This window comes from Taudactylus pleione, unplaced genomic scaffold, assembly GCF_031769625.1.
Source record: "Taudactylus pleione unplaced genomic scaffold, aTauple2 ptg000689l, whole genome shotgun sequence".
NCBI lineage: Eukaryota > Metazoa > Chordata > Amphibia > Anura > Myobatrachidae > Taudactylus > Taudactylus pleione.
Window position 1 is genome coordinate 468,562 of NW_028285091.1, and position 26,719 is coordinate 495,280.

The 26,719-nt window shown below is 49.9% G+C and overlaps 1 protein-coding gene across 1 annotated transcript in view; it reads right to left on the bottom strand.

Moving 5' to 3' along the window:
* LOC148477784 (uncharacterized) overlaps positions 1-10,794 on the bottom strand; it is a 42,783-nt gene extending 31,989 nt beyond the window's left edge. Inside the window, exon 1 of the mRNA XM_088456199.1 lies at positions 10,665-10,794. The gene's annotated coding sequence lies outside the window, so the exon portion shown is untranslated. The remainder of the gene's footprint in view (positions 1-10,664) is intronic.
* Positions 10,795-26,719: the final 15,925 nt, after the last annotated feature.

The following is a 26,719-nucleotide window of genomic DNA, read 5'->3' on the forward strand; positions in this document are numbered from 1 at the left end:
TGGTCTCGATTAATCCTTATATGCCCGGAGATGACGTGTAATGCGTACGAGAAGGGGGCGTATTTTTTTGTCTTCCGGCCGCTTCCTCCCCTTGGTCGGCCAGCTACTGATCCGAACTTAGGGACGTAACTTGCGAGGGAATCATTTGCATATCCGGCCCCTTTTCCCGTACGACCCTGCGGCCGCTTCGACCGACTCTGAATGAGGTCCATTATGTGAAACGTTGCTATAATATTCTGCCTGTGAATAAATTCTATTTACTTTCATTCCGTGTTACTGAGATTTCATGAAAAGGTAATTCCTAAAACCACCTCAGTTTATAGTGCCCAGTAGGCCTGACTCCTTCCAGGAGTCTCAAGTGTCAGCAGCCGTGACAAAAGTGAGTTTATCGATGGTGAAGCAGATCGAGTTTCTTCCAAATTGCGAGTTTAGAGGTGAGTTTAGAGGAGATTACTCACCCGAGATTGCAGTGTTTTCTCTCTTCCAAACTCACACGAGCAAGCATCCTACACATATCAGTGAGATATGTGTAAGCTGCTTGTGTGTTAAGACCTGTAAAAAACGGGTTAAATAATATAAAAAAAGAAATGACATAGGGTCCCCCCCTAAAGCTTAACCAGCCCTGGACTTGCCAGCCTGTCCTGGTACCTACAATTACGGGGAACAAAAGAGCAACCAGCATCAGGCTTTCTGACCCAGTGCTGGTTGTGCAAAATACAGGGGATAAACGACGTAGGTATCCCCTGTATTTAAGCACAACCAGAACCAGGCTCTGATCTGGTACTGGTTCTGGAAATACAGGGGAAAAAATGCGTAGGATTCCCCTGTATTTACCATAACCAGCACCAAACTTTTTCTAACGGGGGCTAATGCCACAGTCAGGGGAGCCCTTTCACTGGGTCCCCTGGCCGAAGCATTAACCCTGACCACTAGACAGCCCAGGCCGGGGATCCCTGGGGAGCTGGGGACCCCACCCCAATAAAGGGGTCCCCCTCTCTAGAGCACCCCAGGCCTAGGCTCATAGCCCGGGGCTATCCCCAGCATCAATTGCCAGTGGGTACCAGGTTGATAGTATGTGTAGTGCACATGAAAAAGATAAAATAAGAGTTATGGCAGACTTACCTTCGGTAACTTTTTTTCGAGGTTCATAGGGTCCACAGGGATACAATGGGGTGTATGTGGTTGGAGTGATCCAGGCACCAAACAGTTAAGGCTTTAGCTCCCAGGATGCATCTGTCCTCCTCCATATATACCCCCACCCCTGGCTACAGGTACTCACTTTTGTAACCAAGCCCAAGGCAGGAGAAGACAAGAGGAGAAGGAAGAACAATGTACATCAGAAACACTCTCATACAGAAGAGGGAATCAATGAACATGAGGAAAAAGATTATCCAATGAAGTCAGGTGAGTCAGGGTGGGTGCCCAGTGAGCCCTATCAACCTCGAAGAAAAAGAGTTACGTAAGGTAAGTCTACCATAACTCTTATTTTCTTCTACGGGTTCCATAGGGTCCACAGGGTTACCCCTGGGATGTCCCAAAGCAGTTTCCACTAAGGGTGAGGCTGCTCCTGAGCAGAAAGGAGAATTCGCCACCCAAAGGAGGCTTCCTAAGATGCAAAAGAATCAAAAGCATAAAACTTTAAAAAGGTGTGGACAGAAGACCACATGGCTGCCTTGCACACTTGATCAGCAGGGGTGCCATGTCTAAAAGCCCACGATGGTCGCACAGACCGAGTAGAATGTCACTGTGTTAGAAACCGGGAGATCGGCCTGTGTGTAAGCCTGAGAGATTGTCATACAAAGCCATCTAGCCAGAGTCTGTTTGTTGGATGGCCAGCCCTGCTTGTGATAGCCATAGAACACGAAGAGAGAATCTGATTTCCTGATGGCGTTGGTACGCTCCACATAGATCCGGAGAGCATGAACCACATCCACGGAAGCTTCACCTGCAGGAAGATCTGAAGACTGGAAGCCTGAAGCCACAATATCTTTATTCACATGAAAAACGGGATACTACCTTAGGCAGATAACCTGCCCGGGCACGAAGAACAGCTTTATCCAGGTGAAAAATCAAAAAAGGAGAGTGCTGCCAAATCAGAGACCCTACGGGCAGAGGAGATAGCGTGGAGAAAAACTATCTTCGCTGTCAAACATTTGAGGTCTACTGAGTCCAGTGGTTCAAAAAGGGGGAGCTTGTAGCATCCTAAGAACCAAAGGCAAATCCCACGGTGCTACCGGAGGAATAAAGAAGGTTGAACATGGAGAACACCCTGAAAAAATGTCCTGACAGACAGAGGGGCAATCCTACGCTGGAACCAGACTGACAGCGCAGAATCCTGAACTCTCAATGTGGCCAGGCAGAGACCAAAGTATAACCCAGCCTGGAGAAAAACAAGTACCCGGGAAACCCTAAAAACAGTATGGTCAAAACCCTTGGTTAAACAACATTGAAAATAAGAATACCAAGCACTGTGATAGATGCAGGCAGATGGAAGCATTGTCTGAATCACAGAGCGAGAAAAACCTTTGACTCTTAAGACTCAAGAGCCACTCTGTCAAAGACAGATAAGAATGGTCCGGATGCAGGCTCGGGCCCCTGCGCTACCAGATCCGGCCATAGAGGAAGAAGAAACTTGAGGACCCTTGGTAGGACGGATATTGATAGAAAGAGGTATGCCAGCTCGAAGTCCCATTTTACTGCCAGAGTGCCCATGAAAGTGGCTGAGGGGTTCTGGTCCTGGACCCGTATCTGGGGACCTTGTGGTTGTGACGAGAGGCCATCAGGTCTATGTCTGGAAGTTCCCATTTGTCCACCAGGAGCTGAAAGACATCCGGGTGAAGAGCCCACTCTCTGGCGTGTATGACGACTTTGGAAGTCCGCTTCCCAGTTGAGGACTAAATACTGCCGAATTTGCCTGGAAAACTATGTTCTGCCCAGACCAGAATGTTTGCCACTCCCCTCATGGCTGCCCGACTTCACGTGCCTCGTTGATGATTTATGTAGGCTACTGTGGTCGCGTTGACGGACTGGATCTGGACCGATCTGCCTTGGAGGAGGACCTGTGCCAGGATGAGCATTTCATACACTAGGTCCGATTCAGACCCGTTCGCTAGATGCATTTGCACGCAGCCATCAGCTGCCAAAGTATGCAAATCCCGCGATCGCACGGCAAGACATTAGCACTTCCACTATATCTTGTTGTGCGATTGTGGTGTGTATTTAGACACCCACCAACCTGTCTTAAGACGCCCACTTTCCCTTCGTAACACACGTCATCTCCAGGAAGTGTATGCAACAATCGTTAACATCGAGTACCATCGGAGCCATACGCAGCGCTTGTGGTTGACCATACCCTACCGCAAGCACTGCGAGTGCTGCAGTGTTTTAAATAGACATGTGACGTTTACTATGACGCTGTGACTTATTTATGCACGCCCTAGAAACGGCGTTTTGACACTCAGGAACGCATGCGTTCGCACCACCACACCCCCGTTTCCATCGACCTCCCCCTGTCACCACCCACAAACAGCACATTCTGTCACTCAATCTTGTGGGCCGTCTGTGGACTTGCTGCGTTCTCTTCCCGACTGCGATGACTGGTTCGCGCACACACACTGCTTTTTTTACACATGCGCAGATCACAAAAATCTGTGCACCTGCAATTGTAAGGCAGAAATCTTGTCCACTGGCAGAAATACTCTTTGTGCCCATGAATCCAGGAGTGCCCCCAGTTATACCATCTGCTGTATTAGAAAAGGGAATGACTTCATCCAATTGATGATCCAGCTGTGCATCTGTAGACAAGCCAGGTGGGCCGTCATAACTGCCATTATTTTGACCCTAGGGGCAGTTGACCAACCAAAGGGCAGTGCTTGAAATTGGTAATGCTTCTGCAGAACCACAAATTGTAGAAATCGTTGATGGGATGGTAAATTAGGCACATGTAGATATACGCATCCTGAATGTCCAGGGAAACCATACCGGCTCTTAGAGGAAGCTATAGATGGCAGACCTGCAGATTTTGAGGCTGCCAGAGTCGCACCTATCTTATCCAATTTTGCTTCAAAAGTCCTGTGTTTATTGCAGCCTCTCCCATATAAGAAGCAGCTTCTTCTTATAATATATATATATATATATATATATATATATATATATATATAAATATATATATATATATATGTCAGGTGCATAAATATTGGGACATTGACAGAATTTTCATATTTTGGCCTCTATTCACCACCACAATGGCTTTGAAATGAAACAAACAAGATGTGCTTTAACTGCAGACTTTCAGATTTAATTTGAGGGCAATTACATCCAAATCAGGTGAACGGTGTAGGAATTACAACGGTTTCTATATGTGCCTCCCACTTTTTAAGGGGCCAAAAGTAATGGGAACTCTAAGTGTGTAACATATCCAAACATAGGCAAGTGGCACTCGTAGGACTTTTCATCTAAAAGGTACAGACGGTGTTCTGACACCATATCATCCGCTACTGACCTACACGACCAGTAGCAGATGATTTGGTGTCAGCACACCGTCTGTACCTTTAGATGAAAAGCCCTACGAGTGCCACTTGCCTATGTTTGGAGATATATGTCATATATATATATATATATGACATATATCAGCTGTTCTCTGGTATCATCTGGCAAAGAGTCTTCCAGTGCCTTAATCCATTCCTCCATGGCTCTGGATACCCAGGATATAGCTTTAGCTGGTCGAGTCACAGTTCCAGACATAGAAAATCTGATTTAAGACAATTTTCAAGTCTTCTATCTGTAGGATCCTTAAAAGAGGAAACAGATGGATGGGCAATGTAGAACTCCTACCTAATCGTGGCACAAGGGCATCTACAATAGGATGGACTTCCCACTTAATACATCCACCAGATGGGAAAGGGTACACGGATGCTAAACTGCTAACATGGAATCGTTTATCCAGTGTACTCCATGCCTCCTTCATAATTTCTGTGAGCTGTTCAGACTCAGGAAAACTCAGTCTTAACCACCTTCGGGCGTTTAAACAACTGAGGGCCTGATACAGCAAGGAACGCACAGGAGAGAACGCACGCACCGGTCCGCTGCGAGAATATGCTAATCAATGCATACGCACAGAGGGCCTGATTCAGAGCCGCTCGTAAGCAGCCACTCGTTCGCTCCGAGCGATGTTCGCACATCTGCGCATGCGTATGGATCGTAATGCGCATGCGCCAACCAGTCAGTGCGGTCGGAAATCGTGTGCTCCTAAAATAGCAAATGCCTGCTAATTTGAGTGACAGGATGAGGCGTTTGTGGGTGGTAACAGGGGAAGGTGCTTGAAAACGGGGAGTGGAGATCCGAACGCAGGCGTGCCAAACGGTCAAAACGGGTGTTTTAAGGGTGTGCATAATTAACAATGCAGCGTCATCGACCACGTCACTTGGTTGTCTCTTAGCCAGAACTGCTCGCATGATTGCTAGGAAAATGCTACCACAAGAATAGCGAGCAGTTCATACGCCTTTCGATGTACTCGATTAATCAAATAAATAGCGGAGATGACGTATGATGCGAACGGCCAGGGGGCGTCTTTACAAAATAGCGAGCGCATGTTTCGGACGCTCGCTCAGACATAGAGGCGTCAACAGACCGCAAAGAGCGAGCGCTCAATTTAAATAGCCAGCCCCTTTTTCTGAACGAGCGAGCGCAAATAGCGTCCGGCTCTGAATGAGGTCCAGAGACTGCAGCACAAAATGCAGACGCCCAGCCCTATATTAAGCCGCCCATCTCCCTTTACTGAAAGCCTGATCAGTACGCAATCAGTTTGCATAAACATCAGTAACATCGATAACCATCGGATCCATTAGCATATTAGTGATTGACCTGACATGCCATGCCAGATTTTGGCCACTTCCTGTGTACAGCTTACGGTATGGCTGCGTATGCCTCTGCACTGCCTTAATTATGCACTCCCCTGTAACAGCGTCCCAATGCACTGGCACGCCTGCATTTGCCCAACCACCACCCACCAACGTCACTTCCTTTCAATCACTCTGCCTTGGGTCTGCGTAGCCTCTGCTCACGCAGTTCCCATCGCAGTTGGTAGTTCGCGCATGCGCAGTGCAGAAACATTGGCCGAGTGCGTGCGTTCTCTCACTTGCGCTCCTTGTTGAGTCAGGCGATGAGCCTTATAACTAGGGGCTGGCCATCTTCCTTAAAATTAAGGACAGATTTGACCGCCCCGACCAGAGAAGGAAGAACTACTGCAGAAAGATGGCCCTCCTCCCCGAATATAGACTCCTGAGAAGAGCCCTCTTCCTCTGATGATAAATCAGAATTCCCCATCTGAGCAGACTGATCTGATGGTGCCATCCTCCTATGAGCCTTATTGGCTACCTGTCTGTTAGTCTGCAACATTTGCTGACCAGTTACAGATGATTGAGCCATACTCTGACTTGAGTCTCCATAAACATCCATCCAGGAAGGATGTAGGAGTGGTATAAACAAAGCAATCTGAAACTGCTGTGGGTACCCCATTGTTTTGGGGCAGCGTGAGACCAGACAAGTGGTCCACTAGTTGCGTCATAACTTAAGTCAAGGAAGACACCCAGGGTGGTTCCTGTACAGTAGCTGGTACACTGGCCTGAGGTGGCCATCCTGTATGAAATCCTGAGAGGACAAGCCCGACAAACAGGATTTGCATGTAAAAAGCACAGGGGCTTCAACCTCCTGTTTACCCTTAGCTTTAGGCATATCAATAGTTCAAAGGTAAAAATACAATGTGACACTTCACAAATATTAGAAAATGTGAAGTACAACAAAATCCCCACACACCTGTACAGCGGGATGAGGAGAAAAAGCAGTGATAATAAACTGACAGTATAGAATTAAAGGCAGTAAAATAACACAGCAAAACTAACAATACTCACATGCAATGCATATACAATTTACTTGCAATAGGCTCTGGATCAACTACACAAAACACGAGGCTTGGTGTATACCTGGCCCTGGGGAGAGGTATATAGGGAGACCAGACCCAAAACCTCCTGAGACTAACCGCTTCAGCAGAGCACTGACAATGGTCTGTGAGCATATCATATGCACAAGGAGGGTAGGAGAAGTGACCCAGAAACGGTAAACACTTTAATGAATCAGCGTCTGGGTCGAGGGAGGGGCTGCCGGGTAGGAGCCCATCTCCCCTATGCTGTGTCAACCAGCCGGTCAGGTCCCTGTGGTCTAGTGGTGGAGTGGACGACCTTGGTTCCTCACTACAGCGGTGTCCGGTGCGACTCCAGCACCAGAAGCAAGGACTGCCACACGCGATTCCCTGAATAGCGGGGAATCAACTTACCTGCCATCCCAGTGTATCTGGCCGCAGTCCGGGCCCCAGCTATGCCGCTAGCAAGCTCTGCTGTGACCCGCCGAAATCACGTGATGTTACTGGTGTCACGGCGCCGGAGGAGGTAGACGGAGTCGAAGTGCGGAAAATCTTATTTGGACACCCAGCACTGCTAACTCTAGTAGAAAAACTAAATAAAATCAATGCTTAGGACTGCCTGAGCAGTCCTCTGTTATAAAAGGTGTGTCTGAATCCTGCTGCACTAAACAAAAAACGGAGTACCTGTAGCCAGGGACGGGGTATATATGGAGAAGGACCGATACATCCTGGGAGCTAAAGTATTAACTGTTTGGTGCCTGGATCACTCCAACCACATACACCCCATGGTATTCCTGTGGACCCTATGGAACGTGAAAACAATATTGTCTTTTGCTGGGGAACTACAGGTCCCAGCAAGCCTCCCCCACATGTTATGTACTTGGAGAAACACAAGTACCAGCATGTGGGGCATTACGGGATCGCTGGTACCTGTAGTTGGACAGCAAAAGTAATATTAAAATAAACACAGGACACACACACCGTACAAAGTAAAAGTTTATTAAACATACATGCACACACACACTATCTCACATACTCACCTATGTATCCCTGTAACCCATCGGTCCTCTTCTCCCAGAAGAATCCATAGGGTACCTGTAAGAAAAAAATACCACACTAACCGTCTCCTATGCAAAGTTCGGGACCTCTTTGTTCCATGGGCATCGGTATGAATTTTCAAATCCTGACGCCAGAAGACCGGCAGCAGTGAAGATCCCGACAAGGTAAGTGAGTAACTATCCCTAACCTCCCCCCCTCTAACCCACCTTTGGGGGTGGCTAACCCTAACCTCCCCCTCTAGTGCCTAACCCTAACCCACTGTAAGTGCCTAACCCCACCTTCGCCACAGCCTAAAACCTAACCCTCCCGGAAGGGGAGCGGGGGGGTTCCTAACCCTAAACTCCCCCTGGGGGTGCCTAACCCTAACCTCCCCTTCCCTTAGCCTAACCCCAAGTCCCCCCGGGAGCCTGTAACCTAACCCTCACCCCCGCAGTTGTCCGCGCCTGCTGCCCGGCTTACCTTCGTTTGGTATGCCGAGCGTCGGGCTCCCGGCGTAGGGATAATGATAGGCGTCGGGATTTCGACAACCATCATTAGTCCCCTGTCTGGATTGCACAGTCGGGAAGCCGGCGGGCGGCATTTCGACCGTCTGCTTCCTGACTGTATCCCGTTCCATATAGGCAATCACTGGACATGGCCAAAAATCAAAAATAAAGTTTGCGAGTCACTGGACAATAGTACCGTCTTCTACAGATGCAGAGCCAGATTAACGGGGGGGGGGGGCAACAGGGGCGTTTGTCCCTTGGCCCCCACACATTAAGTGCCCCCACACCCACCGGGGTTAATGTGGGCCAGACCGGGAGACAGAATCAGTTCCGCCTCCGCTGGCCCACCTAACCCCGGCACCTCAGGAAGGCTCTATTTGCCAGGCGCCCACTGAGATTTTGTTATCAGCGGGCACCAGGCTCCCTCCCCACTGCAGCAGCTAGAGGCTGGAGCTCAATCTCAGCCAATAAACAGTTCCCACCATTGACTTCAATGGTGAGAACCGCAAAAACAACCTTGTTACCTTTGTGGTTCTCACCATTGACAGCATGTGCACGTCATCCATCTATAATATGCAGAGTCTAGATGAGGCTGGGGGACAGTCCAGGAGTGCACGGCAAGACTCCGGCATGATGAAAACAGGAGCGTAGATTTTCCCGTCAGGCCGCACCCGTTATTAATAGGCCACGCCCCTATAATGTTCCTGTTCACTTTATTTAAAAGTTGTGAGGTATGGTATCTGGAGTGTACATAAATACAGTAATTCAAAATTATGCGTAAGGTACATGACATTTTTTACTTCTCTTAACCTCACGCCAAAATAAATTAACCCCATGAAGTCAATTTTAGATGTAAAGTGTATGGCAAAGTCAAGGCCAGAGAGTGAGGAGGGGGCAAAAAGAATATAGGTGGAGATGAGGTTTTTGAAATAAAAGTGATCAAAAAGGGAGAGGGTAGCATTGTAAATTTGGAGCATAAATTAGAAAGAGATGCAGTATGCCTTGGATATCGATTATTTAACACTGGAGGTATGTATTGTATATTTTATAGAAACATATGGGTTTGTATTCTAAATATCTGCACTTAAATTGCTCTCATCCTTTGTAAATAAAAGAGAAAAAGCTAATACTCCTGGAAAAACACAGAAAAAAGTCCCAAATTTACATATCTGCGCTTATAACGCCATCATCCCACGTAAACAAAAAAGAAATAGCCATCTTCCTACTAAAAACACGTAGAAAACAGTCCCAGGTATAGTTATATGCGCTAAAAACGTGATCATCCAACATAAATAAAAAAGATATAGCCATCTTCCTACTGGAAACATATAGAAAAGAGTCCCAGGTATAATTATATGTATTAAAAACATGATCATCCAACATAAATAAGAAAGATATAGCGATCTTTCTATCGGTAACATATAGAAAACTTTCCCAGGTATATTTATATGCACTAAAAACGTGATAATCCCACGTAAATAAGAAAGATATAGCCATCTACCTACTGGTAACATATAGGAAACAGTCCCAGGTATAGCTATATGCGCTAAAAACATCATCATCCCACCTAAATAAGAAAGATACAGCCATCTTCCTACCGGTTACATATAGAAAACAGTCCCAGGTATATTTATATGCGCTAAAAACGTGATAATCCCACGTAAATAAGAAAGATACAGCCATCTTCCTACTGGTAACATATAGAACACATTCCCAGGTAAAGATATATTAGATTAAAATGTGATCATCCCACATAAATTTAAATAGATTTGTATACTCTTTACAGAACAGAATATATTAGTAAATTGTACTATATCACACTATGTTACATGTACATATATTATAATATATAATAAATTATGGATAATGGACTTGTTACTGAAATAATAAGGATATTATAAATCACTTAGGGGGTCTGACTAATATATAATATGTGTTTTGTAGGTTGTAACATTTGCAATTAAGGTAAAAAAAAACCTGCCACGTAGTGTCTTGGAGGTGAACTGCATGCAATCATCCCTTTTTGTGATCATCCGTTTAGTACAACCCGACATCAAGACATTATGCTCCACCTGCATAAAACTAATCGGACACCAGAGACTGCTCCCCCTATAAAATAATAAATAATGAGGCTGCTCAATCTGTATAATAACAACAACAGGACGCCAGAGGCTGCTCCCCGTTATAAGAATAATCACTGTTACCTGCTGCCAGACACAACAGTGAGTCTCCACTTGGTCCTCCCTTACTTAAATCGCCGTGGCCGCTGTTAATGAGAATGCCGCAGCCTCCAGCAGGTCAGATCAGCAGTGCTCCGTTGGAATGCGATAGACCCCCTTGGCCCATTCCCCGCTATGCTGAGTGACGCCTACATTCCATTAAATCTTGTGGCTGGTCTTCGAGAAAATGGCCGCCGCTTCCTCACGCAGGGGACAGATGTATGGTATAAGTAATAAGTTACTAACACTTCAGTAACCATGCCTTTGATTTCATTAGGTCAAGTGATTGCTGTGGTCATGGTCACATGAACCACAGAGCAGTGCTGGTCTTTTTATCTTTTATTTTCTTGTACCTCTGTATGTGGTAGCTGTCTCATACTGAAGGGCAAACAATGAAGTAACAGTGCAATGTAGGCACCTGTTGTGAGGGGAAGGAGTCATGTGTGTGACAGCTGCTGTTCACTGGGGAGATGTGTGCGATGGGATGGGTACAGGAGATCCCGGCGGTCAGAATCCCGATGCCGTCATCCCGACAGGTTAGGTCTAGAATTGGAGGCCGCAAAGGACCTCTGAGGTCACACCGACGTGACCCGTGACCAAAGGGGAGGGGGCAAAAGTGTCCCCTCGCCATTCTTCGGGCACGGTGGCTCGCTACATTCGCCAAAAAAATAATATTCCCCCTCTATTTCCACGATGGTGGTAACACTGGAGCATCTGGCGCTGCCAAAGCGGTCACGTGGTTGCAACGTCAGAGAGGTCCGTTCTCCAACTAGGATCAAGCAGCAACCCATCCCGACAGGGTTAGAATGATAACACTTGTCGGTCAGTATTCTAACCATCTCCCGCCCTCTAACCCTCCCTATCCCGGTACCTGACCCTAACCTCCCCAGTGCCTAAACCTAACCTCCCCCTCCCCGCACACTAAACCTAACGTCCCCCTTAGTGCCTAACCCTAGTGCCTAATGCTAACCCTCCCCCGAATCCTGCTACTTACCTTCGTGGATGCCACACCGGGAATCTGACCAGTGTCAGATGGCTATGACACCAAGCACAGGGATTGGGGTGATTGGTCACACAGATGTTCCCCATACATGTACCACTGGTAATAATGATGGCTATTCTCCGCGCCGGCGGTGTGTTTGTTTTGGCACTGCAGCCAATAAGAGTCAGACAGACTCTTATTGGCTGCTGCACCCAAGGTTGGAGCCTGGCTGGAGCTCACTCTTGAGCTCAGCCTTCTAGCTCCCGCAGTGGGTAAAGGGAGAGACGTAATAACGTCTCGCCCATAGTGACGAGCGGGACCAGAGGAGCGGACGGTGGCGTGAGCGGCAGGAGCGAGGATTCTAGTAAATGTAATTTTGTCTGTGTGTTTTATGTTTAATAGGCACTACTACTGTGGGGCACTGTATAATGAGCACTACTGGGGGGAACTTTAAAAGGGGCATTGCATAAGGGGCACTACTACAGGGGGCATTGCATAAGAGGCACTGCTACTGGGGGAAATGCACAAGGGGCACTACTACAGGTGGCATTGCATAAGAAGCACTGCTCCCGGGGGCATTGCATAAGGGGCACTACTACAGGGGGCATTGCATAAGAGGCACTGCTACTGGGGGAATTGCATAAGGGGCACTACTACAGGTGGCATTGCATAAGAGGCACTGCTCCCGGGGGCATTGCATAAGGGGCACTACTACAGGGTGCATTGCATAAGAGGTACTGCTACTGGAGACACTGCATAAGGAGTACTGCTACAGCGGGCATTGCATGAGGGGCACTGCATAATGTGCACTACAACAGAGGGCATTGCATAAGGGACAGTACAACAGGGGGCATTGCACAAGGGACACTACTACTGGGGGCATTGCACAAGAGACACTACTGGGGGCATTGCACAAGGGACACTACTACTGGGGGCATTGCATAAGGGGCACTGCTACTGGGGGAATTGCATAAGGGGCACTACTACAGGGTGCATTGCATAAGGGGAACTACTACAAGGGGCACTGCTACTGGGGACATTGCATGGGGGCAATACTACTAGGGGTATAAAGGGCATTACTACTGGGGGCATTGCATAATGGGCATTAAGGTGCATGTGGAATGGAAAGGAATGTTCATATTCTTCAGTTACCACGTCCCTTGTGACATGTGGTCACGCCCACTTTTTCAATGCGCGCACATAGTGGGCACCGATTTTCATCTTACCCTGGTCTCCAATTATCCTAGTTATGCCACAGGTTACCACCTTGAAAGTGGCAGCTGTTTATAGCTCTGCATGGTACCGCAGCTCCTTTATGGGTTCAGGGATCATATAGCAAAGACACAATAGAATGGGTACAAAAAGCACATTTATTACGCACGTTAACATACATTTAAACTGTAACCAGACTATTTATAGTATATACAGGTAATAAACATCTCACTTGAACCTCAATATAAAAAGGTTCTGCCCCAGCATCAGGAATCAGAAGGCATGTATGGTAGATGCTATGACATCATTGTGGAATCTCATTAACTTGTTTACCCTGATGGCAATCAGTGAAAGACTGGGGCATGAAGGGCCATGGTTGGTGCCCACTAAAGGATGGTAGCACCAGAGCCGGCAACAAAAATATTGGAGTCCGGTACACTCATGTTTTTGGGGCCCCCTTTACCCTCTCCTAGTACTTATCCAAGCCCGTCACACACACACCCCAGCCCGTGACTGTTACACACCACTCTTCCCCAGCCCGTGTCTATTACACACCCTCTTCCCCAGCCCCTGTGTCTGTCACCCCCCCTCTTCCCCAGCCCCTGTGTCTGTCACCCCCCCTCTTCCCCAGCCCCTGTGTCTGTCACACACCCCTCTTCCCCAGCCCCTGTGTCTGTCACACACCCCTCTTCCCCAGCCCCTGTGTCTGTCACACACCCCTCTTCCCCAGCCCGTGTCACACACCCCTCTTCCCGAGCCCGTGTCAGTCACACACCCCTCTTCCCCAGCCCCTGTGTCTGTCACCCCCCCTCTTCCCCAAACCCTGTGTCACACACCCCTCTTCCCCAGCCGTCAGTCACACACCTCTCTTCCCCAGCCCCTGTGTCTATCGCACACCCCTCTTCCCCAGCCCGTGTCTATCACACACCCCTCTTCCCCAGCCCCTGTGTCTATCACACAACCCTCTTCCCCAGCCCCTGTGTCTATCACACACCCCTCTTCCCCAGCCCCTGTGTCTATCACACACCCCTCTTCCCCAGCACCTGTGTCTGTCACCCCCCCCTCTTCCCCAAACCCTGTGTCACACACCCCTCTTCCCCAGCCCCTGTGTCTATCACACACTCCTCTTCCCCAGCCGTGTCTATCACACACCCCTCTTCCCCGGCCCGTGTCTGTCACACACCCCTCTTCCCCAGCCCCTGTGTCTATCACACATCCCTCTTCCCCAGCCCGTGTCAGTCACACACCCCTCTTCCCCAGCCCGTGTCTGTCACCCCCCCTCTTCCCCAAACCCTGTGTCACACACCCCTCCCCCAAACCCTGTGTCACACATCCCTCTTCCCCAGCCGTCAGTCACACACCCCTCTTCCCCAGCCCGTGTCACACACCCCTCTTCCCCAGCCCGTGTCAGTCACACACCCCTCTTCCCCAGCCCCTGTGTCTGTCACCCCCCCTCTTCCCCAAACCCTGTGTCATACACCCCTCTTCCCCAAACCCTGTGTCACACACCCCTCTTCCCCAGCCCGTCAGTTACACACCCCTCTTCCCCAGCCCGTGTCTATCGCACACCCCTCTTCCCCAGCCCGTGTCTGTCGCACACCCCTCTTCCCCAGCCCCTGTGTCTATCACACACCCCTCTTCCCCAGCCGTGTCTATCACACACCCCTCTTCCCCGGCCCGTGTCTGTCACACACCCCTCTTCCCCAGCCCCTGTGTCTATCACACATCCCTCTTCCCCAGCCCGTGTCAGTCACACACCCCTCTTCCCCAGCCCGTGTCTGTCACCCCCCCTCTTCCCCAAACCCTGTGTCACACACCCCTCCCCCAAACCCTGTGTCACACACCCCTCTTCCCCAGCCGTCAGTCACACACCCCTCTTCCCCAGCCCGTGTCACACACCCCTCTTCCCCAGCCCATGTCACACACCCCTCTTCCCCAGCCCGTGTCAGTCACACACCCCTCTTCCCCAGCCCCTGTGTCTGTCACCCCCCCTCTTCCCCAAACCCTGTGTCATACACCCCTCTTCCCCAAACCCTGTCACACACCCCTCTTCCCCAGCCCGTCAGTTACACACCCCTCTTCCCCAGCCAGTGTCTATCGCACACCCCTCTTCCCCAGCCCATGTCTGTCGCACACCCCTCTTCCCCAGCCCCTGTGTCTGTCACCCCCCCTCTTCCCCAAACCCTGTGTCACACACCCCTCTTCCCCAGCCCGTCAGTCACACACCCCTCTTCCCCAGCCCCTGTGTCTGTCACCCCCCCTCTTCCCCAAACCCTGTGTCATACACCCCTCTTCCCCAAACCCTGTGTCACACACCCCTCTTCCCCAGCCCGTCAGTTACACACCCCTCTTCCCCAGCCCGTGTCTATCGCACACCCCTCTTCCCCAGCCCGTGTCTGTCGCACACCCCTCTTCCCCAGCCCCTGTGTCTGTCACCCCCCCCTCTTCCCCAAACCCTGTGTCACACACCCCTCTTCCCCAGCCCGTCAATCACATACCCCTCTTCCCCAGCTCCTGTGTCTGTCACCCCCCCTCTTCCCCAAACCCTGTCATACACCCCTCTTCCCCAAACCCTGTGTCATACACCCCTCTTCCCCAAACCCTGTGTCACACACCCCTCTTCCCCAGCCCGTCAGTTACACACCCCTCTTCCCCAGCCAGTGTCTATCGCACACCCCTCTTCCCCAGCCCGTGTCTGTCACACACCCCTCTTCCCCAGCCCCTGTGTCTGTCACCCCCCCTCTTCCCCAAACCCTGTGTCATACACCCCTCTTCCCCAAACCCTGTGTCACACACCCCTCTTCCCCAGCCCGTCAGTTACACACCCCTCTTCCCCAGCCCGTGTCTATCGCACACCCCTCTTCCCCAGCCCGTGTCTGTCGCACACCCCTCTTCCCCAGCCCGTGTCTGTCACCCCCCCTCTTCCCCAAACCCTGTGTCACACACCCCTCTTCCCCAGCCCGTGTCTATCACACACCCCTCTTCCCCAGCCCGTGTCACACACCCCTCTTCCCCAAACCCTCACACACCCCTCTTCCCCAGCCCCTGTGTCTATCACACACTCCTCTTCCCCTGCCCGTGTCTATCACACACCCCTCTTCCCCTGCCCCTGTGTCTATCACACACCCCTCTTCCCCTGCCCCTGTGTCTATCACACACCCCTCTTCCCCAGCCCCTGTGTCTGTCACACACCCATCTTCCCCAGCCCCTGTGTCTGTCACACACCCATCTTCCCCAGCCCCTGTGTCTATCACACACCCCTCTTCCCCAGCCCGTGTCTATCACACACCCCTCTTCCCCAAACCCTGTGTCACACACCCTCTTCCCCAGCCTGTGTCAGTCACACACCCCTCTTCCCCAGCCCGTGTCAGTCACACACCCCTCTTCCCTAAACCCTGTGTCACACACCCCTCTTCCCCAGCCAGTGTCTATCACACACCCCTCTTCCCCAGCCCTTGTGTCTATCACACACCCCTCTTCCCCAGCCCATCACACACCCCTCTTCCCCAGCCCGTGTCAATCACACACCCCTCTTCACCAGCCCCTGTGTCTGTCACCCCCCCTTCCCCAGCCCGTGTCAATCACACACCCCTCTTCCCCAAACCCTGTGTCACACACCCTCTTCCCCAAACCCTGTGTCACACTCCCCTCTTCCCCAGCCGTCAGTCACACACCCCTCTTCCCCAGCCAGTGTCTATCACACACCCCTCTTCCCCAGCCCGTCAGTCACACACCCCTCTTCCCCAGCCCCTGTGTCAGTCACCCCCCCTCTTCCCCAAACCCTGTGTCACACACCCCTCTTCCCCAGCCCGTGTCACACACCCCTCTTCCCCAGCCCGTGTCACACACCCCTCTTCCCCAGCCCGTGTCATACACCCCTCTTCCCCAGCCCGTCAGTCACACACCCCTCTTCCCCAGCCCGTCAGTCACACACCCCTCTTCCCCAGCCCCTGTGTCAGTCACCCCCCTTTTCCCCAAACCCTGTCACACACCCCTCTTCCCCAGCCCGTGTCATACACCCCTCTTCCCCAGCCCGTCAGTCACACACCCCTCTTCCCCAGCCCCTGTCAGTCACCCCCCTCTTCCCCAAACCCTGTGTCACACACCCCTCTTCCCTAGCCCGTGTCACACACCCCTCTTCCCCAGCCCCTGTGTCACACACCCCTCTTCCCCAGCCCCTGTCACACACCCCTCTTCCCCAGCCCGTGTCACACACCCCTCTTCCCCAGTCCGTCACACACACCCCAGCCCTTGTCACCCTCAGCCCGTCAACCCCAGCCCGTGACATCTCCCCTTCTTCCCCAGATCCTGTCACATCTCCCCTTCTTCCCCAGCCCCATCACATCTCCCCCAGCCCTTGTCACATCTCCCCTATTCCCCAGCCCGTGACATCTCCCCCTCTTCCCAAGCTCCTTTCACATCTCCCCCTCTCCCCCAGCCCGTGTCTGCCACCCCCTTGATCTGTAGTTCCCCACTACCCGATCCATGAGACTCTAGCCCAGCCCGGCCTTGGCCAACACTTACCTGCTGCACTTGACTGTACTCTTCAGTCTTCTCTGGTGGCTCACACCCGGCGGCTCCTCGGACTGATTCAGCGGCGCAACGTCATGATGCCACGCACACTGCGCCGGTCCGGCCTCCCTGTGTTTGCCGGGATAGTAACAGCTAGATTCCCTTCCACCTTGTCGGGACTAGTCAGGAGGATCTCTAGCAGCAATTGTTGTGCTGGGTGCCTGTTTACACAGCAGGTAGACTGCAGAGGCAAGGGGGACACATGAACTGGGCTCCTGAAATTCCTGAGGGTTCGGGGCCCCTTAGAATCTTGGGGCCCAGTTCAAGTGTCCCCTTTGTCCCCCCCCTGTCACCAGGCCTGGGCAGCACACAGCTGAATGCATGTGGATAGCCACCAGAGGGGATGTGGCCAGCCACTAAAGGGGCAGAAGTAACAGACTATCCTAATCACCATCTGTGATTATTTTTTCCTTCTGGAACAGCTCATGGGGAGAGTATAATTTTAGCCACTGCAAGGTCACTCTTGAACCCCCTCCCATCTACTTCAGATACATGGACAATGCTGTTTGCACTACTGGTTCACGCACCTTGCCCTTCATAAGCAGAAGGACATACCTGCCAATGGTTCTTGGCATAGGTACAGATTCCTAACTGTGGGCCTGATTCAGCATGGATCACAACTGCAACAGCGTGCGCAGATCGATCAATGGTGTGTACCGCTCATGTGTATGCAGGGCACTGCGTGTGCGTGAGTTAGCATTGCGATCACTCAAGCAAATGAAAGCCACCGCAGAGTGAGTGACAGGCTGTGAGCATTTGGGGGTGGTGACAGGGGAGTGGTGGTAGAAAAGCAGGCGTGTCTGTCCGTTTGAACGCCATTGCATGGGCGTGCATAAATTATCCACTGAGACGGCATACGCAGCTTTAGTTCTCACTGTGTGCAAGAAGACTTGCAGTTTCTGCGGCAGGTCAGGGCTGCTGTAAATATGCACCAGGGGCCGATGTTACTCGATGTTCCCGATGTATACTCAGGACTGCAAGGTATTACGGATGTGAGATAGCGGTAGTGGGTGTCTCTGTGCTGGCTGTGCAACGGCTTTGCGACTGCATTAATTAGTATATTTTCACAGCAGTAGCTATAATAATCATTGAAACAAATAAAGTGCATATAGGAGATATGAATTCCACTTGCCTATATATTAACAAGTTGCTGGTGTCGCCCTTTGCATGTCGGGTGGTCCATCCGTGCTGTGCCGGGAGGGGACTGGATGTGGCGTGGTGGACAGCGTGGGTTGGAGTGCGACGTTTCATGTGGGGAGGATGTTTAGTGCATTATGCACTTGTTAATATATAGGCAAGGGGAATTCATATCTCCTATATGCACTTTGGGCCTGATTCAGAGCCGCTCGTAAGCGGCCGCTCGTTCACTCCGAGCGATGTTCGCACATCTGCGCATGCGTATGGGTTGTAATGTGCATGCGCCAACCAGTCAGTGCGGTCGGAAATCGTGTGCTCGCAAAATAGCGAAAGCCTGCTAATTTGAGTGACAGGATGAGGCGTTTGTGGGTGGTAACAGGGGAAGGTGCTTGAAAACGGGGAGTGGAGATCCGAACGCAGGCGTGCCAAACGGTCAAAACGGGCGTTTTAAGGGTGTGCATAATTAACAAAGCAGCGTCATCGACCACGTCACTTGGTTGTCTTTTAGCCTGAATTGCTCCCATGATTGTGGTAGGAAAATGCTACCACAAGAATAGCGAGCAGTTCATACGCCTTTCGATGTACTCGATTAATCTAATAAATAGCGGAGATGACGTATGATGCGAGCGGCCAAGGGATGTCTTTACAAAATAGCGAGCGCATGTTTCGTTCGCTCGCACAGACATAGAGGCGTCAACAGACCGCAAAGAGCGAGCGCTCAATTTAAATAGCCAGCCCCTTTTTCTGAACGAGCGTCCGCCAATAGCGTCTGGCTCTGAATCAGGCCCTTTATTTGTTTCAATGATTATAATAGCTACTTGTATTACTATGAATCCGAGAAAGTGTAACATATTTTTGAAACTAAGATAGAAATACAGCAAGTTTTATTACCATCTTTGTATGAAAACAAAGACAGAATAATCTGACAAAAATGCTCACATGTTGTTTTTTTTGGATTGCAAACTGAAGGATATTGATTATCATTTAATACTTATATATGTTAACATCTCAAAACCTTCTCCTTCTATCTCTCTATTAACTGCTGATTATCTCAGGTTTAGTAATTCTCTCATTGTGGGTCCAGTGCTAAATTAGTAAGACCTTCAACAGCAGAAATGAACAGCTGAGCAACATCACTGTTACACTGTTGTTTCTAGGGGCAACCTGCTCTTTAACGATCACTCACTCCTCATAGGTGAGCTTAGGCCCAGGTGAGGGGTAGCAGCATCAGAAATAGCAGCTACTCTACCCTGACTATCCTTAAGCTGGCCACATACTAGAACAACTTACATCCAACCAGCCAACTTGTTGATTGGTTGGAATGAAAATCTGGTAACGTATGGGAGTAAATGATGATCAGCAATTTGCTCCTAAATGCCAGAAAACAGAGAAAAATGATCGTCAGACAAATTTGTTACATTTTTTATCTAAACAATTTGTTCAAACAACAGTTTTTGTTCATTTTCCGATGTTTGGGAGCAAATTGCTGGTTGTCATTTGCTTTCATTCCTTACCAGATTTTCATTCCAACCAATCAACAAGTTGGCTGGTTGGATGTAAGTTGGTCTAGTGTGTGGCCAGCTTTAGACTTTCTTTTCTTAAAATGGATAATATCATGGAGATAAATTGAAGTCTAGGGATACTAGCAATTTTATTATGATATTCATTTACCATACAACTGTGTTATATTTCACCATTAATATATAGGCAAGGGGAATTTATATCTCCTATATGCACTTTTATGGTTTCTCTATATTATTTAAAATAACCTTTATTTGTGTGTTCAAAATTTTCATTTCATTTTCATATAAATATTTGCTTGGTAGCATTATGTATACCATCTCTACCTAGTGTCACTTGTATGATCACTGACATATAGAGTGTATGTATCTACAAGGAATAGTACGCACAACAACTTTGTAAACTTTATTTTCTTGCTCATTATGGCAGAGTAATATTTTAACATTTTCATATTAAAAGTTAATTCTTAATATTATCCAATTACAATTTTTCAGAGTGCTCACCAAACAGAGGCCCTGATTCAGAGATGGACGCTCTGAATCAGGGCGTTTATTTTTATTTTTTGGAGCGGCCTCCTGGCTGCTCGCATTGCTGTGGGTAACCACCCACAGGTATTGCGAGCGGCCAGGATGATGGTCGCGATGGTCAAGACCATCACGACCATCGTGCTTGCGACGAGACCCTTGAGGTAGGGTCTCATGGCCGCAAGCCCCAGAGAGCTCCTGGCTCTAATAGAGCCGGAAGCTCTCCCACTGACATCACTGGTGATGTCAGTGGGGCCGCCCGCAAACGGCAGGCGTTCGCATGGGAACGTCTCAGTTTGTGAAGCCACCACCACACCATGCCTCCAAAACGGTGTGAGCTGTCGTTCAAAATCGACAGCCGCCCCCTTTTGGTGCGAGACCCGGAGCGACGGAGCGCCCGTCGCTAGCCGGGTCTCGCGCATGCACATGTTGGAGTCGGCTAACATCAACCCGCTTGCGAGCGGGTCTGAATCAGGCCCAGAGTTCTTTTCTTTGTATCCTTTTACTGATATCTCTATATCCCAACTCTAGTGAGCACCACCGCAACCTCACTAACTTACTATCGGTAGTGTGACAATAAAGGAACAGCAGTTCTTCTATCCATACCTATCTTATTATTATTATTACATTTTCTATATTGCTATTCGGCTAGTGCGACGATCTCTCCCTTTTCCCCTTTCCCTCACTACATGCAATATGAACCTTACAGCCACCAGTAAATCAATAGCCTACCAACCCCAACTCTGCTGTAGGCTCCTGTAGTTACTGAATGGGCACACATCTTTGCCTGTCCCAAAATGGAACTGATCCTACCAGCAGCCAATATTCAAGACTGTCCATGCATAGTATTACTCTCTCCACATTGTCCTGCTGGACTTGGGGCACTCCCTGCCTCCTGATACCCCACTTCTACTACAGGCCCTGGGAACTACTGAGCAGGCACATATTCCTGCTCTACCAGGCCCGATCCTGTCCACCACAGATAATCATGGCAACTGCTTACTCTGCCTCCAGGCAGCGCCTCTTTGATTCCCATTCCCCTCAGGTTCTACCATATCCCTTCACATTGCAGTTCTTCACCCAGAACATAGAACTGTGGGCCCGATTCAGACACGTTCACACCAGGCGTCAGCAGCCAAAGTATCCAAATCCTGCGATTGCAAGCAAAACATTAGCACGACCACAATGTTGTGCCGTGTGATCGCGGTATGAAATTAGACGCCCACCAGTCTGACACAAGATGCTCCCTTGCCCTTAGTAACATTCGTCATCTCCAGGAAGTGTATTAAACCATCGGTAACATTGGCCAACATCGGACCCATATGCAGCACTTGTCGCTGACCATACCCTACCGCAAGCACTGCGAACGCTGCTGTGTTTATCTCAGCCATATGACGTGTATGCCGACGATGCGTCTTAATTATGCACGCCCCTGAAACTGTGTTTTGATGTTCAGACACGCCTGCGTTCGCACCACCACACCCCCATTACCAACGACCACCCCGTCACCACCCACAAACGGCACATCCTGTCACTCATACTTGCAGAGCGTCTGTAGCTTCCCGATCGCATCGACTGGTACGCGCACTGCATCTTATACGCATGCGCAGATTGCAAACATCGGCCGGCTACGTGCGAACGCAGCCTTGCGACCAGGTCTGATTCAGGCCCTGTGCTCATTACCTGTCTCCTACTCTTTCTGCATTCCCATTTTGCCATTATTCACTGTATATCTCTGCCTCCTCCCATTCCTCACTGCCGTCCCCTCTCTTCTCCTAGTTTCTCCCAGCTACCAAACATGTGATGTCCACCTCCTTCCCCCTGGACTCAACACATCTCACCCCCATGCTGCCACCATTCCGTGTACCGTTGACCTTACCAACCTCATCCACATCCCCTCTATTCAATCCCTCCCTTTCTCCTGCGCTGTGTGGAACATCAGATCTGCAAAGTATCCCAATCCATGACACCTTTACCTCTCATTGAACCCTGGCTCAAACTATTCGACACCACTACTCTAGCTTTCTGGAGTCTTTCCCCTCTCCCATATCCCTGTAATTGGCAAATTGTTGGTCTTTCTCCCACTGATCCTTCAGGATCCTTTGCAGTGAACCATTTCTTTCTTCTCCTATATGGTCCACTGCCTCTTCCATTCTTTAGTAATGTGGCCTGTGACTTCTCACATCTTCTCCTTCATTAACCTTCCCAATCAACCATATTCTCTTCCACCGCTTCTGCTCTCTCTCTCTTAAATGTTCCCCTCTCATCCATTGTCACCTCTTCCATCAAGAATGCTATTTGTCACCCATCATAAAAGAACCTGTTGAGCTAGAATCTTCTCCTTGTCACATTTTAATCAGGTTTCCACTCCACAGTTACTGCTCTTACCACGGTGACTAATGGTCTTCTTACTGCCACATCTAAGGGTCATTTATTTCTAATAGTCCTCCTGGTCCTACCTGGCAGCAGAATGTCATACTGTGGCCGCTCTATCATACTTTCCACCGCCACCCCTTTGATCTCTGTCCTTTTATGATTGGCCTCCTACCTCTCCAACTGCTTATTTGTGACCTCTCTGACTCCACCTCCCTCTACAGGTCAGTGTCATGCAAGGGTCTATTCTTGGAACCCTTTACCCCCCCCCCCCCTTTGCAAATCCAAATGGCCACTGATCCTCTCCTTCATCAGCTAGTTTGAGTGACAGAACAAGGCGTCTGTGGGTGGTGGCTGGGGCAGGTCTGTGTAAACGGGATGTGCTTGGTATAGCACAGGCGTGGCTGGGCGTTTTTACACCAATTTAAGGGCGTGCATAATTAACTCGCAGCGCCTGCATACGCGTCACTGAGCTGTTTCACACACAGTGGTGATCTCAGTACTTGCGGTAGCCTAGGGTCTACCTCAAACACTGTGTGCCGGTTCGATGTCACCCGATGGTACCAATGTTTGAATCTGGCCCTGAGGGCTGTGAGAGGGTGAGGTGATATTGGGCCTGACTCAGAGCCGCTCGCAATTAGCTCTCGCTCGTTCATAAAAAGGGGGTGGCTATTCAAATGAACCGTTCGCTCTTTGCAGTCTGTTGCCGCCTCCATGTCTGAACAAGCGAGCAAAACATACGCTCGTTTATTTGATAAAAACGCCCCCTGGCCACTCGCATCATACGTCATGTCCGCTATTTATTTGATTAATCGAGTACATCGAACAGCGTATGAACTTCTCGCTATTCTTGTGGTTGGTTTTTGCTACCACAATATTGCGAGCAGTTCTGACTATAAAACAACCCAGTGACGTGGTCAATGACGCTGCTGTATTAATTATGCACACCCATAAAACGCCCGCTTTGACCTTTAAGCACGCCTGCGTTCTGATCTCCACTCCCCGTTTTCAAGCACCTTCCCATGTTACCACCCACATACGCCTCATTCTGTCACTCAAAATAGCAGGCACTCAACAAATGATTTTCGGCCGCACTCACTGGTTCGCGCATGCGTACTAAAAACCGTACGCATGCGCAGATGTGTAAATATCGCTCGGAACGAGCGTACTGCCGCTTACGAGCGACTCTGAATGAGGGCCATAGTGTGTAACTGGGAGCTTCCTTCTGTGTCTCTATTACATTTACCCTTAGACCAATAGCTCACACTATGGTAACATGCAGTATACATTAGGCATGTAAGTGACATATACTATACACACTGCCATCTAGTGGCGGCTTGTGCAGCGCAGGGGAACATTTCTCTTCAGTAGCTGGCTGGGACCTGCAGACAATGCTGGGCCTAGGTGGTTGCTGACGATCAGCCTCTCACATAGAAAGCCATACTGGGATGAAGACACTGCATCTTCCACAGGGCTGATGGTGTGACCGGTGGTGGCATCTAAAGACAGCGATCAGTATGTCATTGCCTATAGCCGCTGACAGTGGGCGTCTCAGTCCTGACACATTAGGACGCACAGCTGTACACCAGGGAAGGGCATATAGGCAGCATTTATATATTGTCAGAGGGGCGACCGCTAATAAATGCAGCTGCAACCACATCTCCGACCACCTCTGTATCAGGCCCATACTGCGTAGCGTTAGTATTATTACTATATATAGGACGGATTTATCTGCTCCCATTATAGAGAATTGGCTTTCCATGTATGCAGCCTCGCGCTCTCTCTCCTATTAGTGTCTCCTCTCTGGGGATGTATATCAGCAATGATCACTACTCCCCAGCACAGACAGGGATGGAGCTGCTCTAACACAGATCTGTACTAATCAGCTGGAAGCAGGAGCCACTATTAGGAATCACAGCCACACTGATCCAGCTTCTGAGAAGGGAATCATCTCTCCTACTAGATTGATATATAAGAATTTCTTCTTTACAATGTTTCAATTAGAACCATAACACAAGTTGATACATAAAACACAGCTGTTTCTTTATTGCAGCCCATCAGAAGGGCCAGATTCAGAGACTGACATTATTGCGAACGCGACATTACGGAACGCGGCTGCGAAAATAGGCCCTGATTCAGAGCCGGACGCTCTGACCAGAGCGCTCGCTCTGAATCAGGGCCCACCTCCATTAATATGGAGCGTCCTCCTGGACGCTCGTATAGCTGTGGGTCACCACCCACAGCTATACGAGCGTGCAGGATGATGGTCGCGATGGTCTTGACCATCGCGACCATCGAAACTGTGAGCAAAAGCCTGCGGTTGGGTTTTTCAACCGCAAGGCCAGGAGTGATTTTGGCTCTGTCAGAGCCAAAATCACTCCCACTGACATCACTAGTGATGTCAGTGGGGCCGGCTTCAGACGGTAGGCGTTCCCTTGGGAACGCCTACGTCTGGCAGGCATGCCCCCGGCACGCCCACCAAAAGGGGCGTGCTGTCAGTCACCATCGACAGCACGCCCCCTTTGATGAGACACTACGAGCGAAGGAAAGTCCTTCGCTCGTCGGGTCTCGCACATGCGCACGACGGAGCTCCCTCCGTCGTGCGCATGCGCAGTGGGGACCATCGACCCACTTGCGAGCGGACAGCCGCTCGCGAGTGGGTCTGAATGAGGGCCATAGGTCAATGGTTGCAAAGATCCCGATGTAGTTAGCGGATCGGGAGACAGGCTACAGCCGGTCTGAATCCCGACAGTGGAAGTCCAACATGTGACTTAAGATAGGCGTCAATCAATCCTGGTGCCCGAGTACATACAAACGCCAGCCCGAACTAGGGCACCTAACTGTTAGCCGCAGGGGGGGGGGGGGGGGAGGTGTCGGGATGCTGACCATCAGGATGCCAATTTCTTTGTTTGACAGGAGATATCTCGACTGCTGGTATTATATACCCATTCCATAGAGACACCCACTGCTCCCTTCTCATCTGCATCAAACATCGCTCACCTGCGTAAGTATCAGTAACATTGACTCAAATCAAGAGGCCATCTTGCCCTTGCGGAAGGTCTGGCCAGCCGCTAACACTGCAGCTCTCCTTGCACGCTGAGGGCTCTCATGCTGCGGATGCAATCACAATGGCTAATTTATGCATGACCATGAAATGGCGTTTAAAAGATCACACCTGCGTTTTTCAGACCAACCCGCTGACTTCCTGTCACTCACTTTGCGAGTGGATCCTCTGTGCGAACTTAATCGCAAAGCAATCGCAGCAGGCGCGCATTGCGGCTTAAACGCATGCACACTGGAAATCATTCGCTTGATCTGCGTAAATATCACCATTGCGTCCGTCTCTGAATCAGGCCCAGATCCTATTACCTAATTGCACCAACTACAGGACAGATGACCCAATCTAAGGTAACTAAACCTATTCATATTTATTTACGGTTCCATTACTCAGTGATTTTTTAGAAAGCAGCGATCTCCCTCTGAGTCCTCCCTAATAGGCTGCACTGGGTATGGATGGAGTCGGTGACTTGTGGCCATTGGTTCCGCTGTCAGTGCGGCCTCCTCTGGGTATGAAAGAGGCTGGTTAGTGTAAGACATGATTGTCCTGTTTAGTGTCTCCCATTTTATTTATTTATTAACAGTTTCTTACATGGCACAGTATTTTCCATTGCACTTTACAGTTGGAAACATTAATAGAGTAAAACTGGGTAATAACAGAC